Source organism: Callorhinus ursinus, unplaced genomic scaffold, assembly GCF_003265705.2.
Source record: "Callorhinus ursinus isolate GAN/ISIS: 27379988/994484 unplaced genomic scaffold, GSC_fseal_2.0 scaffold19, whole genome shotgun sequence".
Taxonomy (NCBI): domain Eukaryota; kingdom Metazoa; phylum Chordata; class Mammalia; order Carnivora; family Otariidae; genus Callorhinus; species Callorhinus ursinus.
The window spans coordinates 23,126,991-23,146,273 of NW_027397081.1; the positions used below are offsets into that span (position 1 = coordinate 23,126,991).

A 19,283-nucleotide genomic window follows, 5' to 3' on the forward strand; every position below is an offset into this window, starting at 1 on the left:
GATGGGGAAATTAAGGTGAAGTAACTCATGTATTTATCCAGTGTCCCCTAATTAGAAAACTGGCTGAGAAAATAGTAGACTTTGGGTCTGACTGACTGTAGGGCTTGTGCTTTCAACTATTAAGGTCACCATCTCCTTAGCAGAAGAGGTGCTTCCCACTTAAAAACAATCAAAACAAACAAACAAAAACAAAACCCCTAATTTGGATTGTGAGAAAGGAATTGACTTTCAAACACTTTCATTTCTGGCATTTCTAGGAACCTTTAGGTAGAAGTTGGAAGTATGGAAAAATGACACAGCCAACACTCAGCTTTCAGGCAGTGGTCGTGCAGGAGTGAGAAGCCTGAGTAAGAGGGTGATCGTGAGAAGCGCTGCCCTGCCTCCTTCCTCCCTGAATGATGAGTGCCCATGCCAGAGAAGAACAAAGCTCTGGGAGTTCCTTCTGCAACTCGGCATTCTTGGGTATGATGCTGCCTTCAGAACTCCAGTAATTGCTTGTAAATCTTTCTCAGCTCTGGAAGCTCTTGGTCCACTTATTCAGCCCTGATGTGCTGTGAACTAATAAACCAGAATGAGAAACCAGTTCTTGCAATCATCTCTTGAGAATTAAACTCCCCCATAAAATGCAAGTTTGTTCCCATCAGACTCGTTGACTTAGAGCAAACATCCATTGCATGGTGGACCAATGTACAAATGTGGGCACAGCATGCTTTCTATGAGGCAGAAGAAAGAAGCACCTGGAGCCTTGCTCAGTCACGTGATCAGTGGGGGTCAGTGGTACACAGATCAGAGACTAAGTCCAGGAATAATCACACTTCTCTTCTTGTCAAAAGGCATGTGAAAACAGCTCCCTCGCCTATAGCACTGAGCTGCACACAGAAGCTAAGAACTGCATGATATACTTACCATTTAGAGTTTGAAAAGAAAAAAAATATGTCCTCATTCTCCTATTGAGAAAATAGAGGGCAAGCTCCGGAGTAAAACGGAAGTGGCACCTCCTACCCCCTTTGTGTCTGTTCATATTAGGTACTATGAAGTAATGAGCACCAATCCACACCCTTGTCGGCTTGCATCTTTTGCTCGTTACCCACCATGCATCCACCAGGCAGGGAGATGCAAAGTCTCACTGAAGGGGCTTCCTAGTTCCTTTTATTCCTCTGCATTGATTCCCTAGACTTGTAGCCTAAACTGTATAACCCTTGAGAGCAATCTTTCAGAAACAGTGCTTCCATCAAGCAAGTCTCCTCCTTATAAGCTATCAAACACTCTTTCTTCAGTTATTTGCAAAGTCCAACCATGCCAACCTAGCATGCAAGCTTGAAAAACCATCTCGGCGTATAATGTATCACCAATCCTTCATTTCTTGCTATTGTTCAACACAAACTTTTCCAGCAAGGCTAGCTTTTTGACTATCCCCCAAGCATATACATATATATTTTACTATTATATCATATTTTACATATTAGAGCTCAGTATATTTTCAACAACCTAGACTTCTTTGTCCCATCTTCTCTGCCCATCCCAAATCCATCCTGTTCAATATCTCAAACCTGACTAGGAAGCACTATCTCATGGAATCGTATAGTAGGTATATAGATCTTCCCAAGTATGGCAATGTTGAGTCTTTGGGAAGAAATGTCTTGTGTTTCACAGGATATTTTAAATTACTTACAGATATTAATGCAAGCTGGTGTTCTTCATTATCTTCCAAAAGGAAAAGAAGAATTTTAATAGTCAATTACTTTCTTTTGCAGGAGAGATAGATGAAGAAAGTAAGGCTGAGGAGGGGAGGCTCCGTATGATCCCCGGGGTAGGTATCCAAGGGGATACAGAAATAGAACATTTCCCCAAACACATCAAACACATTGACTTAATTTTCTGCTGGCGAACGTGAGACCCAATGATGTATCTAATCAGAGCAAAACTGATAGGTGTTCTTAATGATTTTGAAGTTCCGGATACAAGATTGAAAAAAAGAAAATAGTGGGAATAACAAGTGTTGCCTTTTCAGCTCCTTTTCCAATCACAAGTTCTAAGTTTGGCAGGGAAAGTAAGATATGAGTAAGGAACAGCTGGCTGTAAAGATGGTGTCAAACAGGATTTGTTTTCCTGGACCACAGCTTTCCAGAACAAAGAGTTCCTGGCAAGAGATGAAGTTCATCTCACAGGGAACGTGGGAGAAGAGTTGCTGACCTGACCAAAGAGCTTGAAAATGAAATTTGTAGAAGAAAGTGAAAAATGTCCAAATAAAACTACAAAACTGGATGCTCTTGAGAATAACAATGACACAGAGAGAACCATCATGATACAGGTTCTACTCTGTTATTTTCGGGAGAAAATGAGAGGGCAGAGGATCAAGAAGCTCTGGTCCTAGATGTCTATATTCCAGGGCAGGTCAGCCCCTGCCTCATTCCCCCAGGTTTGCTCTTTGCCAGCTCCTTGCAAAGGAGCTGTTGGTGTGCTTTGGCTGCAGACCCAGACTGTTTGCACTTGTGATTCAATTTGATAGGGGTGACATGCGAGTAATATGCTTAACACATCTCCGTCTTGAAACAAAGGCATGCTGCACCTGGTGGCCCACCACCGCCTCCAGGCTTCTAAGTGTCTCTGCCCCCCAGGCTTTCCCTGCTATCAATGAGAGAGATCTGAAGGGCCCCATGGTGAGCTTGGAGCATCTGCATCGATCTAATTTCAGCTTGTGCCCACCTGCTACTTTGAACCCAGTTTCTGCCTTCATTTCCTTCTTTAAAATGTCCTTGGTTGACTCACCTAATATGTTAGCCTCCTCCCCCCCTTTTTTAAACAGTCAGGGATATGTTCTGAATTCTAGAAAGTGACTAAACCAGTATGATGCAAACATTAAAATTAAGGGATTTAGGGTCAGAGAGACTGGCACAGAATCCACTTATGCCATTTACTAATCTCTGTGTTAATATCCTTATTTATAAAATGTGGATTATTATAATACTCTAAGTCTTAAGAAGTTAGCACATGTAACAACTTTGTGCAGTGCTTAACTGATCATAATGACCCAATACTTGTTAGCTCCTATTCACTTATTATTAGTGTCATCATTATTATTATTATTATTATTATTATCAACCCAAGGTTCTTCCTGGGGTCTTTTTCCAGAGTTGGTCCAATGCTGGAAATCCAGACACCTATGTATGGATCTCTCATTGCTTCTCAAAGCCCCACCAACTGGCACATTCATTTGCCACTTGGAAATTGTTCATCAGTGCTCTCTGTGCCATGTTGGACCCTTATACTGCTGTCCATCCATCAGATCCATTCGTATTTTCACATTGTGCAGAAAACTGTGGCCCAAGCTTTTCGACAGCCTTTCCTTATACCCTCATAAATGGGTCTCTACCTACACCCAGCATTTTACTCTACTCGCTGGCCTCATTATGTCAGCTCACAGCGTGGGAAAAAACAAAATCAATGAGAATGTTTCTTCACAAGACAAAGGATACCATTTCATATTCATCCCTGGGATTTTAATTGGGTGATATTAATGACTGGAATGTGGCAAGAAAAAAATACTTATTTGAAAAGGAAAAAAAAAGATCATGTTAAGTGTGTCAGAACTTTATGTTCAAGGACTTGAAGATTTGTCATGGGGACCTAGAAATGTATTTGTTTTGTGTTATTTTAGCCAGCAGATCTAGGACCAGTGGCTAGAAATTATAGAGAAGCTCAAGTCAACTAATAAAAGATGAGCTTTCTAACCAAGTTGGTGAAGAATAGTAGGAGATCGCTTAAAATCTTTGCCTTTCTTCAGGATTGAAACAACAATAGCAACTGCATTAAATAGTTGTCATGATAATAATTAATTACTCCCCCTTGAGTTTAGGGTCAGTTTTTCTGCATGATCTCCATGTTCTGTCGTCTGTGCCCAAACCTGGGCCTTCCAGACTCCAAAAATAAAGTTATTTCTAAAGGTGAAAGGGTTCCTAATTCAAACAAAACCTTCAGACAGAGAAATAAAAGATTCTGACAAAGGACTTTAACACGTGGGAAAAAAGTTAGCAGAATATCCCAAACCCCTCCCAGAAACGAATGCTTCTTTGAAACCTCCAGAAAGTATCCATATCGCTCTCACTATTTTGCTTGTTGAATTCCTTTATTCTACCTAATCTCAGCACACCACTGAGATTGGCCTAGCTAAAGGAATAGTTAACAGATGTTTAGAGACCTAAAGCCAGATCCGCTCACTTGGTGAGACAGCTGCTGGGGGCGGAAGGTCAGTTCAGCACACAGAGCACCATGTCCTTTGGAAGGCTGGAGCAGAGCTTTCTTCCAGCCTGGGTCACAGGTGACAAGCCCAGCACAGAGCTAAATTATCAAGCTATGGACTGGCTAAGAGTGTTCGTGAAAGCAACAATAAGGAAATCCTGGAATAGATGGTGTTCAGAAGTCAGGGTGGGCAAAAATCTGTTTCTAGCCATCACTCTACTCTACCTCTCCAGCCCCCAGCCTGTGGTTCAGAGGAAGAAATCAGTCCCCAGAAAAGGGTAGAGAAATAAATCAAGACTCACAAGGACAGGGAAATTAGCGAGGTTATGATAACATAGAATCATGTACAGTGACCCCCAGATGAAAAGCCAATAGCCTTTGCTGCTAGGCACAAGGTGTGGGATAGGAGGGGGTGGAGGTTGGTTTGAAAAACAAGGTGGAATTCCAGTTCCCAGAATCCACAACTGACCACAGACATCCATGTATTTCCCTGAGTCTCAGTCTCTATCTTTGAGCTCCCAGTTCTGATCATGGGACTTGTGAAGAACTGCAGCCAGTACTTCCATCCCACCGAAACCGATGGTTTTAGGTACTATTTTGTCATTGTTGAGAGCACAGACTCTGAAGCCAAATTGCCTGTTTCAAATTCCAGCTCTGCAATTGGGTGGTCTCAGGAAAGCTACATAACCTCTCTATAGTCCATTTTCCTTGTTTGTGAAATAGTAATAATAATAGCATCTATGCCATATGTTTGCTTGAGGGATAAATGAGTTAATATAGGTAAAGCTATGAGAATAGTGTCCAACAGATAGTTTTAAGTGCTGTCTTACAAATGCAACAAGGGAGAGAGGCTTTCACTAAGGGCAGTTATGGTGCAAATGTCCATGTCCTAAATGGGGCCGTGATGAAGATGGTGGTCATTGTTTGCAAACACTTTGCCATTAACAACTAACTCTCTGAACTTCATCACCTCTCACAATCTTCTTTGTTTTCTTCCAGGTGTCTGTCCACTGGCCTTTCTTTGCAATTTTACTTAATCAAGGAAAGCTTGACTATGGTGTCTTAAGAAGTTCTCAGCCAAGCAACATTCTGCCCTGAAGGAGGCCAAATATGTGAGAGCCACTGATGAATGGGTGGAGGAGGGTAGGTCTTGGAGGAAAACCCAAACTCTTGATTGTTTCAATGGGATGAAATCCCTTCCAATCATCTTTGATGTTCCAATCCCTTAACAGAGAATAGAAATAGAAATACATTTCTCCTCTAAATGATTTTGTGGTCCTTGAATTAGGGCTCTCCAGAGAAACAGCATAGGACCTCTGTATCCATATCCAAATGTATACCTATAATCTATCTAGAAAGAGATTTCTAGACATCTACCTACCTACCTACCTGTAGATATATATCTAGAAATAGGTTTATTATAAGGTAATGGCTCACACATTTATGGAGGCTAAGAATTCCCTCTATCTGCCATGTGCAAGCTGGAAATCCAGAAAAGCCAGTGGTGTAGCTTGAAGGCCTGGGAGCTGGAGAGCTGATGGTGTAGCTACCAGTTCAAGGCTGGAGGTCTCAGAAGAAGGAGTACCAAGGGCAGGAGAAGATCAACGATCCAGCTCAATAGTCAGGCAGAGAGTGAATTCAGTCTTCCATCTTTTTCTTCTATTCAGCCCCTTAGTGGATTGTAGGATGCTCACCCACATTGGGGAAGGCCATCTGCTTTACTTAATCTCTCAGTTTCAACACTGATGTCTTCTAGGAATAGCCTCACAGACACACCCAGAAATCAAGTTGAACCACCTATGTGGGCAACCTTCGATCCAGTCAAGTTGACACATAAAATTAACCATCACAGTCCTCAATGGTCATGACTGAGCCAGTGTGGTTTAGTAGGGAGAGCAGGGGCCCTGAGTCAGTCTTAGCTGGGTATCCTTGGGTCAGTCACCTCATCTTTCTGAATCTCCATTTCTTTATCTATTATGTGAACTTCACCTATTTTATGCAGTTGCAACTTAAATTGTATCAGATATCTAGGGCTAATAGTAAAGTGCCTTCTTATAAACAATCTTCCACCTCCTTCCTCTATTTAATTATTATAGAAATAGATATAGGAGCCTATCCAATTCTTCCAAGTGCTTCTGATTCCACGCATCCCTATACCAGGTGTTAGCAAAAACATCCTGAAGAGGGGCAGTTTTGATTAAGTGGATGCAGTTGACTTCTAGGATGCTCAGTGGCTGAGTACTCCATATTTCCTCTGGGTCTTCAGGCATTTTCTGAAATGGAATAGAATACAATCAGAAAAGGGTCACTTGAGTGATTTAAGGGGGTAGAAAGATTGACAATGAGAAGAAACTTGTTATACACGAAGGGTAGAGAAATAGGCTTACAGGAAATGTTGGCAAAGCTTTACTGTAGACAAACAAGGGGCCCCCTCTGAAACAATGAAGGGGCAATTCAGGAGTCGAAAAATTTTAGCGTGCAGTAGGATGGGGACCTTATAGAATTCCGTCCCACAAAAGGTGGAACAGGCTAGAAATGTCAAAAGTTCAGTTAGGGTGAGATAGATTCCTTGGGTCACAACAGAGGAAAATGAGGCCTAGAGGGTTGAAATTCAGTCACCTTTTCCTGCCAGACAGAATACTGTTCTTGGGTCCCAAGGCTGGTCCAGATCCAGTCTTTAAGGGCTTCTGTCATTGGCATAGAAAGGGCCAAATATATCCATGAATTTCCAGGCCATATCCAGCACTGATCTGTCCAAGGAAGTAGTCAGTATAGAGTCCCAGAGGGAGGCAACTTAGGGTCGTGTCTAACAACAGGGATTCTAGAGTCTGGTGGCATCAGTTCATACCGAGGCTCCAACTCTCATTATAAATGTGATCATGACAAGATTTTAAGCTCTCTGCTTCAGTTTTCCCACATGTAAAACAAGCCAGACAGTGGTACTTACCTCACAGATTTGTGTTGTGAAGATTACGTGAGCTGAGCCACGTACTTTATCACCATGTCCAGTATGTACTAAGCATTCCATCAATGTTGACAGCCGTTATGGTCGTCGTCGTTATAATTAAGACTGAATCAGATACTAGAAGTCAAGGCTAAGTCAGGGAAACAGGGATCCAAGTGTTTCCCCTCCCAAAGAGTTTTTAGCAACCCTCCCACCTCTTTTGTTCAGATCACTCTAAGTCCTATGCCGTGTGTGGAAAACTCAGACTGAAAGCACGTTGCTAAAGGAGGTTCTGTGAACAATGCTGTTTACATGGTTTGTCCCCTTTGGGCACCAACATCTTTATTCCAAGAGTCAGGTAAGGTCAACGCATTTCAGAGAATTACCTTTAAAACTACCTAGAACTTTATGAACACACACAAAACGATTTTGTGAGTCTGTAGGAGCCATCCCTGGGGCCTAAGGACAATATACATTTTACTATACATTTAATTTAGGCATAAACTTGTACCATAAAGTATAAGTTTCACAGAGGGCATTGACAAATTGCCAGTTCCTCTCACTGGTTACCCCTGCAGCTCAGACTAAGAGAATAGCCTCTATATGATGTATCTGGATTCTGCTTCTTCCAGATTATTCTACCTAGTCTTCTTATATTGGTCACTTTTCAAGGCCGTCATCTTGATAACCATCAGGAAGTAGTTCTTAGTTTATAGAGGAGTTTCTCAGCCTTGGCCCTGTTGACATTTGGGGTCTGATATGGTTTTGTTTTCGGGAGCTGTCCTGTGCATTCCTGGGTGTTTATCAGCATCTCTAGTCCCTACTCACTAGATGCTATTAGCATGTGTTCCCCCACTCCCAGAGGTGACAGCCACAAATGTCTTCAGATTCTTCCAAATATCTTCCCCCACTTCACTCCTGGGGCAGGGTGCAAATCATGTCTGGATGAGAATCCCTGGTCTCAGGGCATTACCCAGAGATCTCTTGAAGAAAATGAAAAGATAGATGATATTCAGAGGAAGGATAATAACAGCACCAGCTGAGTGCTGTGTGGGCCCATGTTTACCAAGCAGCCTCTGTAAAGGTTCAGTGTTACAGCATTGGCATTGGCAGAGTCGCCCCAGAGCATGAGAAGTGGATCCTGGCTCCTCAGGCGTGACGATCTGTATGCCAGTTTCTTCGTTTGTAAAACAGGGATAAGAATTCCCCACAGAAGAGGGTGTGTGTGTGCCCACGTGTGTGCATGTGTATGTGGTGCTTGGAACATGGCACATAAAGGATGTTATATGTTTGCTGTTACTACCTTATTTTGTTATAGAATCCTCATGGCGTAGGCGCTATTATTATTGCTGTGTTATTGACGAGGATACAGATGTTCAGAGAGGATGTCATAAGTGGCCTGTCCATAGAACTACATGACACAATTGTAATTATAACCCAAGTCTGTCTAACTTCAAAGTCCATACTCTTACCACTCCCTTTCCCCAGCACTTAAGTATTTAGAAGCCTTGTTTATGTCAGTATACCCTGCTTTCTTTCTCTTTTTATGTATCAAATAGTGCTCATTTTATTTATTTTTTAAAGATTTTATTTATTTATTTGAGAGAGAGAATGAGAGACAGAGAGCATGAGGGGGGGAGGGTCAGAGGGAGAAGCAGACTCCCTGCTGAGCAGGGAGCCCGATGTGGGACTCGATCCCAGGACTCCAGGATCATGACCTGAGCTGAAGGCAGTCACTTAACCAACTGAGCCACCCAGGCACCCTGCATTTTAAAATGTTATTTTAGGGGCACCGGATGGCTCAGTCGGTTAAGCCGCTGACTCTTGATTTCTTTCTATTTCATTTTATTTTATTTTATTATTATTTTATTTTATTATGTTATGTTAATCACCATACATTACATCATTAGTTTTTGAGGTAGTGTTCCATGATTCGTTGTTTGCATATAACACCCAGTGCTCCATGCAATACGTGCCCTCCTTAATACCCATCACCAGGCTCACCCATCCCCCCACCCCACCCCTCTAAAACACTCAGTTTGTTTCCCAGAGTCCATAGTCTCTCATGACTCTTGATTTCTGCTTAGGTCGTGATCTCAGGGTCCTGGGGTCAAGCCCCGCATCAGGCTCCACGTTCAGTGGAGAGTCTGCTTGAGATTCTCTCATTCTCTCTCCCTCTGCCCCTCCACTTGCTCTCTCTCATTCTCTCTCTCGAATGAATAAATAAGTCTTTAAAAAAGTAAAATAAAATATTATTTTAGTTTAGCTTTTTCGAGCTATAATTGACACATATGAATTGTATGTGTTTATGAGAGAGAAATTCATGTTTTGGTATATGTATTCATTGTGACATGATTACCACAGTCAAGTTAGTTAACATATCCATCACCTCACATATTTACCACGTCTTCTTTCTTCCTTCCTTCCTCTTTTCTTTCCTTCCTTCTTTTCTTTTTTTTTTTTTTTTCTGTGAGAGTGAGAGCACTTAAGGGTTAGCCTCTTGGGACATTGCTGGTACCCAATCCGGTACTCTTCAGTGCAGTCCCTGTGGGGTACCTCATATCCCTGGAGCCCATTCATCTTGCGTTAACTGGAACTCTGGGTCCTCTGACCGACATTTCTGCAGACCTCTCTAACATGTGCTCTGGGTCGTCTTTCAGTCTTCCACTCAGTGAGGCTCCATCTTAAATTCCACTGGGTGGGGAGCTATACCTATCTTTTGGTTTTGAGGAATGAAGTAAAACAACATACTTAAAACACTAAGCACAGGAACCCGCATGTGGTCAAAATTCAATAAATGGTGGCTACTGTTATTGAAATAACCCTCCCGTGGGAGAGAGCTCTGAGGCAGATGACTCTTCCTGCTTCATATCATTAACCTCTATTCTTGGCTGTAGCCACTCCTTCCATGCCCAGTAAACATGTTCATTACAGCTAGATTCCAGGAAGCTGTCCGATCTCCTGTACCGGTGTCTTTGTATTTAGCTACACTAAATGCAGATACCAGAAAGAAATGTGACTTTTATTGCTGCTGAGCATTGTGGCAGACCCTCTTCCCTGGTCGACACTGCATTCCCGACCTCCTTCCCCCGCTTGCCTCCTCCAATATAGAGACAGGGAAAATTAAATACAGTTTTCCCCTGACTCCTTTGCAGCTCGAGGTGGCATAGTCCTTTAACACAGTTCTGACCTGGAAGAGGCAAAGTTCCCTGGGAGCTCTGGGAAGGCTCTTAGTTCTCTCGCTTCAAGAACAGGCACAGCTCCCAGTTCTGCTTCTGTAGTGGTTGAATGTGTCTGCTGGTATTTGAGGATGCCACAACAGTCTTGCTCCATGAAGGAAAGACTGAGGGAATCAGACGAAATTGGGGATGTTTGGGGTGATAGGCCCATCGACAAGATCAAGGAAATCTGAGGCCACAGCCCTGACCCATGGCGCTACCGAACCAGTGCCAACAAGGCCCTCGTCCAGATTATTATGCGATAGAACTAAATCCCTATTTGCTAAGACACTAAATCAGATTCTCTGTTATTTGCAACCAAACGCATTCATAATAGATATAAACACGCATTATGCATTTTCATGGGGCAAGAAGGCGGTGGGTTGGGAAGTGCACATACTGGGGGTGAATTCCTCTCCTATGAACGAAGAGGCAGAGGATGGGCAGAAGGGATTCAAGAGCTTTTAAGTTCCTGGCAGACACATAGTGATTTTACAATTGTGGCCTCATTTACTCTTCAACAAATCGCTGGTGTTAGGTATCATTTCTCCCTTTTACAGATGAGAAAAGTGAGGTACACTGATTGTATGACTTGCTCAAAATCACACAACTAGTGAGTGGTAGAGCCAGAATGCGAGCTGAGAATTAAATAATGATGGAGAGGCGTCTGTGTAGCTCACTTGGTTAAGTGTCAGACTCTTGGTTTCGGCTCAGGTCATGATCTCAGGATCCCGATACTGAGGAGGAAGTCTGCTTAAGACTCTCTCTCCCTCTGCCTCTCCCCCGCCACTCTCTCTCTCTCTTTCTCAAATAAATAAATAAAGATGGAACTCATGCACAAAGCATGCTGTTCCCAGCACAACAGAATCAATGCCTTAAACCTAACAGATGTGCAAGAATTAGATTCAAGGATGTCTGAACCTTATGACCCTAAATGACTGCCTTTATCAGGAATGGGGGGATCATCTCATCTCCGGCACACATTTTTGCAACCTGCTTTCCTCCAATAAGCTTTCTGAAATCTGGGGGTCTGTGTCAGTCTGAATAGAAGGCAATCTTCCTCGCTTTATGTTGCCACCCTTGTCCTTGGCACCATTTTGCCAACCTCTCTCCCTGCAACATTCTGCTAGAACCCACGCTTTGCCTGGTCCCTCCAGTAGATACGCTCTTCTCTGATGAACAGAATTTACAAACCTGGAAGCTTCAAATCCAGATTCCCTAGCAGTCTCAAGGAAATGATTTTGACAGCCGAGTGATGTCAACCAACTGAGAAATGCAAAAAAGAACACAAAGAAAAAGCCCAAGGGATGGTGTGCCTGGAGGATCACAGCAGTTTTATTAAACCCCAGCAAGCATCTCAGGAGGATGGGCATGGGGCTGGCATGAAGATAAATCTTGCTGCTTTTCCCGGATGGTCATCACAATCCTCTTCTGGGCAGCAGATGCTCGGGAGAAAAAAGGATACCAGTGCCCCGAGGTTCTGGTTTGGGGGAAGGGTGACCATTCTATTGGAGCTCTACAGAATCACAATGGGGTGTACGTTGCCTTGGCTTGGTAGGGGATGGAATTGGAGGTGGGGACACTGGTGGGAGGGGGTTCTCTTGGCAAGCCAAAATCCAAGCAGAGCCTGCCAGAATCTAATTAGAGGCTGACAGCTTTCTAATGTCACGTCAAGCCCAGGGTCAGCTCCGTAATTGTACTTGCCATCATGTCGGAATGCGCCCTTTAGAAAGGCAGCGGGCCACCAACTCTGCTTCTTCTCTTTTTTTTAGTCCTTGGATTCAGCCTGTGCCCTCTCTCTGTCCTCATGTCTGCAGGACAGCCACGCTTTTCTCTCTTCCCATCTGGTACCACCACGTTTCCAGTAGACTGGGCTTGGCGGGATTCCAGCTTGGCTGTGGGGCTCACTTCTCACCCAGCAGTCCTAGGACCAGTCTCCAGTGAGTGGTTGGGGGAAAAGTAAACCAGAGTGGGGCTGAATGTGAAAGCTGCCATGTCATAAAGCATTTTGAAATAATTTTGACTGCTCCAAGCCCAATAGTCACCTTTGTGATATTCTGAGCTTTTGTCCTGGTATGGAGGCAAATAACTTAAAATTGGAAAGGCCCTAGAAACTTTTGTCTAATCTGAGAAACAAAGCTCATAATAAGACACCCAGTGGTAGCTGGAATACCTCCAATAATAAAAGATTTTAAAGAAGGGCTTGAGGACTGCTGGGCGGTAGTAATAAGAAGGCATTAGGGATGGGAGAGATGCACTGAGCTTGCTTTCTTTCTTTTTTTTATTTTTTTAGCGTAATAACATGGAGAAACCTTTTAGGCATTAGGTATAAGGACCAGGCATATTTACTTGGTTGTAGAATTTACATGGCTACAAGTATTTTTTTTTTTTTTAAATAGGTCACTGGACTTGCAGTAGGTATAAAAGAAACTGGAATTCCTTCCTTTTACTTGCATAGTGCTGCAAACATTTCCCCTCCACCCTGCCCACACATCAGACTTTATGCAGCATGCAGAGCTAGCTTGCTCCTTCCCCACTCCCTGGCATGAACCTCCATGTCTGCTGTTTGGGGAGTCTAGCTTTAGAGATTGGAGGCATTGAACGGACAAAATACCCCTGAAGGAAAGAACAGAGGAAATATCACAGGAGGAAGAGAGGGAGGGAGGGAAATCTCTTTCCATAGGGCTGCAGCTCTGCCAGACCATTATCCCATACTTCAAGTCAATGCTTCTTGGGTTTGGTCCCTTGACCAGCAGTAGCAGCATCCCCTGAAAACTTGTTAGGAATGCAGATTTTCAGACCCCAGCCCACACTTACTGACTCTCCCACTCTGAGGTGGGGCCCAGCAGAAAGTCTGACAACTTCTCTAATACCTTGCTGAAAAGAAGCTTGCCATTTCTGAAGGCAACAAATTCTCTCTTGGTAGAGCTCCTTTGTAGTAATTTTCTTTCTCCTTATGAGCAGCTGAATGGCATTCATTTCTCTGGGACTACTAGTTCTTTCTTTCCTTTATTGAAATCACCTGGAGTTATGCTTTAATTCGGGCACGACAGCTACGCCCTGCATTTGGCTCCCCTGTGTTTATAAGACCTTTATTATCCCCATTTTAAAGATGCCAAAGACCGAGGCCCAGATAGATGGTTCATCTGGGAAGCACCCACTAACTCAGAGTTCTTTGTAGTAAGTGATCAGAATTTCTGGTGATGCTCGCTGAAGCTGACAGTCCTTACAGGATAAAAAAAAAAAAAAAAAAATACCTAGCAGATAAAATTCTTAAAGGGAGAAACAAATGCTAATGGAGGGAAATATTCCTGGCAAATACGATGCGAATAAAGTTGATGCTTGGTGAGTGTTACTGAATGAAAATATTAGCTGAATAAAAATGCTAACTACAGACACCAACGTTAACAGCTGAACATTGCTGGTAACGCACAGCGAGTAATACTCACTGAAAGAAAATATATTAACTGCAGGAGAAGGGAAAGGAGCTGAGTGATTTATAACAAACACACACCTAGCGTGGAGGATGCTTCCTACGGTAATAGATTGCTGTAGCATTCATAGCTCCCGTGTCAAAATGCCTCAACCTGCCTTAGCAGCTTTTTTTTAAACTCAGCATTCTCACAAGACGGCTTTACGTTCCAGCCACCAACAGCATGTATTCATTTATAAAAGAATTGTTTCCTACGCAGTCCTGGGTTGTTTGCCAAATTGCTCTCCTGTAGCTCATACACCTGGCGTCGCGCTCGTCCCTGACACCACGCCTCACGCCTCGCACTATCCGGGGATCGAACTGCAGACGCCGAGGTCCCCAGGCTTGAAGTGGTGCGGTGATCTTTTTAAAGGGACAGCCGAATTGGAACAAGGGTCTCCTCGTCTGCAAACAACTTTCTGATCACTCTGCTCAAAGGAAATTTTAAAAAAGAGAAGTCTGTTGCCAGTCCCTGTCTCTACGAGGTAATTGTTTTGACACGTTGGCTTCATTACACGAACGAAACGCCGAGTTCGCTGCAATCCACCATGGCGAATGAAAAGAGCCCTTTTGTGCATGTCTAGGCAAATTGACTTTGCAGTGCGTTATGGGAAGTGTCAACTGATGTGGGGGAAGTGGATATTTTTGTTGTTTGTTCTCTATATTTATTTATTTATGTATTCTTTCTTTCTTTCTTTCTTTTTATTTATTTTTTGCAGCGAGGCAGAGATTTTGCATGTCAGTTGTAGATACAGTCTTTCTTCCGAGTACTGCGTTTGTTTTATCAACCTGATTCCCAAACTTTCTCTGGGCCTTACCAGGACTTTAGAGGCTCGAAAGGCTGGATAATAAATTACAAAAGGAAAAAAGAAATTATCAAAGGAAATCGTAGCAGTCTGTCCGACTAGATAGCCAACCCCTGTACCAACCTTTGACAAATATGTATCTGGCACATAGTAGGCAAGACGATCAATATTTATGGAATAAATGAATGAAATGTGTATCTAGAGCAAGGCATTTTTCACTGGCTCTCGCAGTTACTTGCATCCTGTCAAAATACTCAAGGTAGGCAAATTTCACACTTGAGGGTATCAGATTATATACCACAGGGCAGATAGGATCCGATGGGATGTTGGTTTAATGAATTCTTCCTGTGCTTGCCAACTTGTTTGGCAACAGGGCCTGAAGGGGTTAATGTCTGCCGCGTGCTTGGAAAGTGGCTAATGTTGTGTGAATAGCAGAGTAAATGATCATTGCTCTGCCTCTCTGAGACAGCTTCCAGGCAGAAGGAGCAGGAGGCCTCTGCGAACAGCTGCCAAGACTGAGGAACCCTTGGGCAGGTGAGAGCAACCTCAAGACATGTAGCCTCAGCTTCAGGCCCACATGCTGTCCCCCCGGACCTGAATCCTGGTGGGGAGATGGCCCCTAGTAAGGTCTTCTGGATGGGAAGCTGTGTGAGATAAGCTATTTCTTGCCCACACGGTTAACCCCTCACACTTATCTCAAATACAGGTAAGCAGGGGGCAGGACTCCAGTGGGAGATTTATCTTCTCCAGGCTTGTCTCCTTGATCGTAAAATGGGAAATAATGGCAACTGCCTTTTGGACCCACCCAGGGCTGTTCTAAATATGAAATAAAATAGTAATTGAGAAAGCTCTTTGAAATGTTTGTTTATATATATATATATATATCTCAGAACCAATCTCCCCAAAGCAGAGAATTAAGGAAGATGGGGTGGTATACAGAAACCACACAGGGCTGGATACCTGAGTCCTGCTTCTCTCTCTCATGATGTTTTCTGTGATTCTGGGACAGCTCCAGCTAACTCTTCTGAGCCCCAGTTTCCTCATCTATTGGAAGGGAGTGATTGGAGAACCTTCCTGATAGAATTATTGAAAGGGACAGGTGCAGTCATTTCTGTGAAACCCTAGTATATTTTAGGCTCTCAATAAGAGTTGGCTCAGTCGGTGAGCCATTCATTCCTTCCCTCGTTGACTCAAAACATCTCACAGTCTCGGGTTGGTGCCTTGTCTCGGGATGTCATTAACACTCAAGGCCTTTTCCAGTGGTAAAAGGAGCTGGCTTATAAACACCATCACCAGCAGTAGTTAAGAGAAGTAAGAATACATTCCTGCTCCTTTGTCTGTACATCAAATTGTTCTTTATTGCTCACAGAGTACCAGAAGGTTTGGGTTCCTCTGCTGGCTCAGGATCCTCTCTTTTGCTGCCTGGGTGTGGGGAGGGCTCCACTGAGCCAGCTCGCTAAAAAGAAGGAAGAACAATAGGCTTGTTGCCTTTTCCTCCGTGAGAATGCTGCCTGAGGTACCATATAATCAGAGCAGAGTTGTGACAGTCCGCATGTCTCTGCTCTCCCCATGTCCCAGCCGTAACACAACATTAGAAGCAATTAGAGCCTGTGCTGGGTTGTTTGTAAGATGATTATTATAGCCATTGCAGGGACATCTCAAAACAGTGGAGTTAAGGATTACAACGTGTTCCACATTTCCAAAGCTGCTAATGGCAGGGTCGTGGGGGAGTGTTGAAGAGCCGAAGAAACAGAGATGACAAAGCCCAGCTCATTAACCCTGCCAGCAAGGCCCTGGGCCTGGACATGCATTCTCAGTGTGGGGCACCTGAGGACTGATGGGAAGTGTTATGTCTTTGGCAGAGCTGCTCAGCAGTGGAGGCTTGGCGCTGGAAGGATGGGCTGGACCTGAAGCTCTATCACCAAATCCTTCTGTTTCCTCAGACATGTCGAAAAGCCCGTCAGGATCAGACAGCCGAGCATCTGAGCCACAGGAGGACTCTGGTCACAGTCCCTTTCTCTCTGTTCCAGCAAGCCACACACACAAATACTTGACCACATTTGATGTGGAAAATCTTCAACATCAATCTTTCACAATTGTGACTTAAGCCTACTTTTATTCAGAGAAGACAGAAAACTGCAGGTCAGCTTGCTGTCCAGACTTGTCTACCTGCCTTGCTTTTATCACACTCTGTCAACACCATTTTTCTAGCTACTGAGGCAGAGAATCATGGGGCCATTTTGTCCTTTTTCCCTTTATTTTCATTCCAAGAAGTATTCAATGTGCTCCTACCACATGCCAAGCAAACAAAGACCCCTGCCCTCATGAAACTTACTTTATAAATATGTAAAGAATGCTATATGGTAGAAGTACTAAGTACTACTATATGATCAGTACTGAGGGGAAAAGAAAAAGTAAAGCAGGGGAATCCCAGGTACTAAGAAACTCATAAATTCTGACCTGGACTATGACAGTGGGTTCTTTCCTGGGGTTTGCCCTCTCCTCCTGAAGCCTAACTCTTGTGTCATCCCTGACTCAAGCAGAACTCTTAGACTCTCCCCGGTTCCTAGATAGCCTTGAGCCTGGCATCCCAGGCCCTGTGTACATTATCCCCAGCCTTTACCACTTGGTCTCCCCCTATGTCACGAACCCGACTCCAGCCAGAGTTAACCCTCCATTATTCTCCAACACACTCTGCCTTTTCTTGCCTTATAGTGTACTATTTGCATAAAAAGGAAGCTAATATTTGTTGCACTTGGCTAACAGACAGAACTTTGTACAATTTTAGATTTGATAGCAATTCTATGATGTACACAGCGAAGGAATGGAGGTTGCCTTGCCTGAAGTCACACAGTAGAATGTGCCAGAGACAAGATTCAAATCTCCACCTGTCTGAGTCCAAATCCTGTGATCTTTCTCCCAGATCACATGGTTTATTATGATTTATTCCCTGATTCCAGATCGAAACTACTAGAAGAGCCATGCCTATTCACCTTTGTGCTGCCTCCAGTGCCTGGCACAAAATCTCACACAAACTAGGTGAAAACATATTATCTGAATTAAATTTCTTTTGAGTGTAATTGAATGAAGCTGAACAGGCTTTTATAAGGCTATTCATTAACGTATCTTTCAGCAGCCTCTTGTTTAGCTTTTAATCTCTTCCTCTGTTTGTCAGCCCTCCCGTAATCTGTGCGTTTCTCTTCTGACTTCTCTCCTGGCCCTCTGACACTCTCCATGGGTCCTGAGCCGGCCCCAGCTGAGGGCCTTTACAAGGCCAGTGATGGTAGATTTTTCATCTGTGTCATTCAATCATCTTTCTTGTCGTTCTCCCTACCTGCCTCATTTTTTCCATTGGAGATTCTCTTTTAGACATCCATTCCCCCACCCAAATTTCATTCTTACTGGCACGTGCACTAAGCCAGGCTTCAGGGGTCCTTGGTCCCGGCTCTGCATTTCCTGGGGAGTGTTGGGGACAGGGGGCTCAGGGAAGCCACAGCTTCTCTGAGGGAACTGCACATATGGTTTTTAAATTCCTACCAGATCTATGTGCCATCCTCATTTTTTAATGTAGCATAATTAATAAGTAAATATTTTTAGATCCTACTGATGTAGAAGCACTTTAGAGTTTCTCTCCAGAGCGTTCTTCCGAAGCAATCCTTGGTCAGCCAGCTTGCTTTATGACCCCTCAAAACAGTTTTGCTTTCCCTAATAGGCCCCCAGTGATCAGCACACATCTCCCGGGAAGAGACCAGAGCCCAGGGAAGGAGAAGGAAGAGAGATCTCGGTCTTTCAAACGGAGATGTCGAGAAGGAGATGGAGGTTGAAACAGGACTACTTGGGAGACATTTCTCACCTTCCTTTTGCCTCTGGATGGGGAGGACCTGTGAGTTCACTCTGCCACTAACCTTTGGTCATCTGAAAAATCCCAGGTCTGTGATTCTGACATCTTCAAACACCCACCTATTACATCTGACCACTTCCCACATTTCCTCCCTCAGGAGCTGCCAAACCACAAAAAGCCACCAGCGGCATGTGGCCCTGGTTTCAACCCCACAGATGGAAATTTTGGTAAAGGGGGATGAGTTGCTAAATAAATAGAATGCATTGTAAGTGTTGATAGATTTTCTGTTCTGTCCTGGCATTGTGCTCAGTAGAGGATTACCGCTGTGTGTGTTTAAATGCGACAGATGTTTCATTCACTCCCTGGCGTGTTGGAGAAGCCGTGATACAGCCCGTGATATGCCTTCAGAATCCTTAAAGTGAAATCCTCTAGAAAATTGAAAAAAAAAAAAAAAACCCCTCCCAACACTCTCTGTCCCCATCTCTCTGCATACTCTCTCATGCATTTCCATATATTGGATTTTATCTTTGATTTTTTTTTTTTTTTTAATGTTCTGAATGAGAAATACCTCTGGTTGCTGGGCATCCCTGAAGCAGTTGGCTTCATTTGGGTACCCTGGCTGCAGAGGGAATGTGGAGCATTTAGAAACCTTAATTAAGGAACATTTAGGAAGATAGGCTGATGAGGGGCAAGATTAGCAATGGATTTCACTGTTGCCTGCCTACGACTCTCTGTCGTAATTATTACAAGGGGAGCTGCCAGC

At 43.7% G+C, this 19,283-nt stretch overlaps 1 long non-coding RNA gene across 1 annotated transcript; it reads left to right on the plus strand.

Moving 5' to 3' along the window:
• Nucleotides 1-290: 290 nt before the first annotated feature.
• On the plus strand, nucleotides 291-18,785 carry LOC141374588 (uncharacterized). Its single transcript, XR_012381602.1, has 4 exons — nucleotides 291-462; nucleotides 1,755-1,810; nucleotides 5,239-5,382; nucleotides 18,392-18,785. It is a non-coding gene; the product is annotated as an uncharacterized lncRNA (long non-coding RNA).
• The last annotated feature ends 498 nt before the right edge of the window (nucleotides 18,786-19,283 follow it).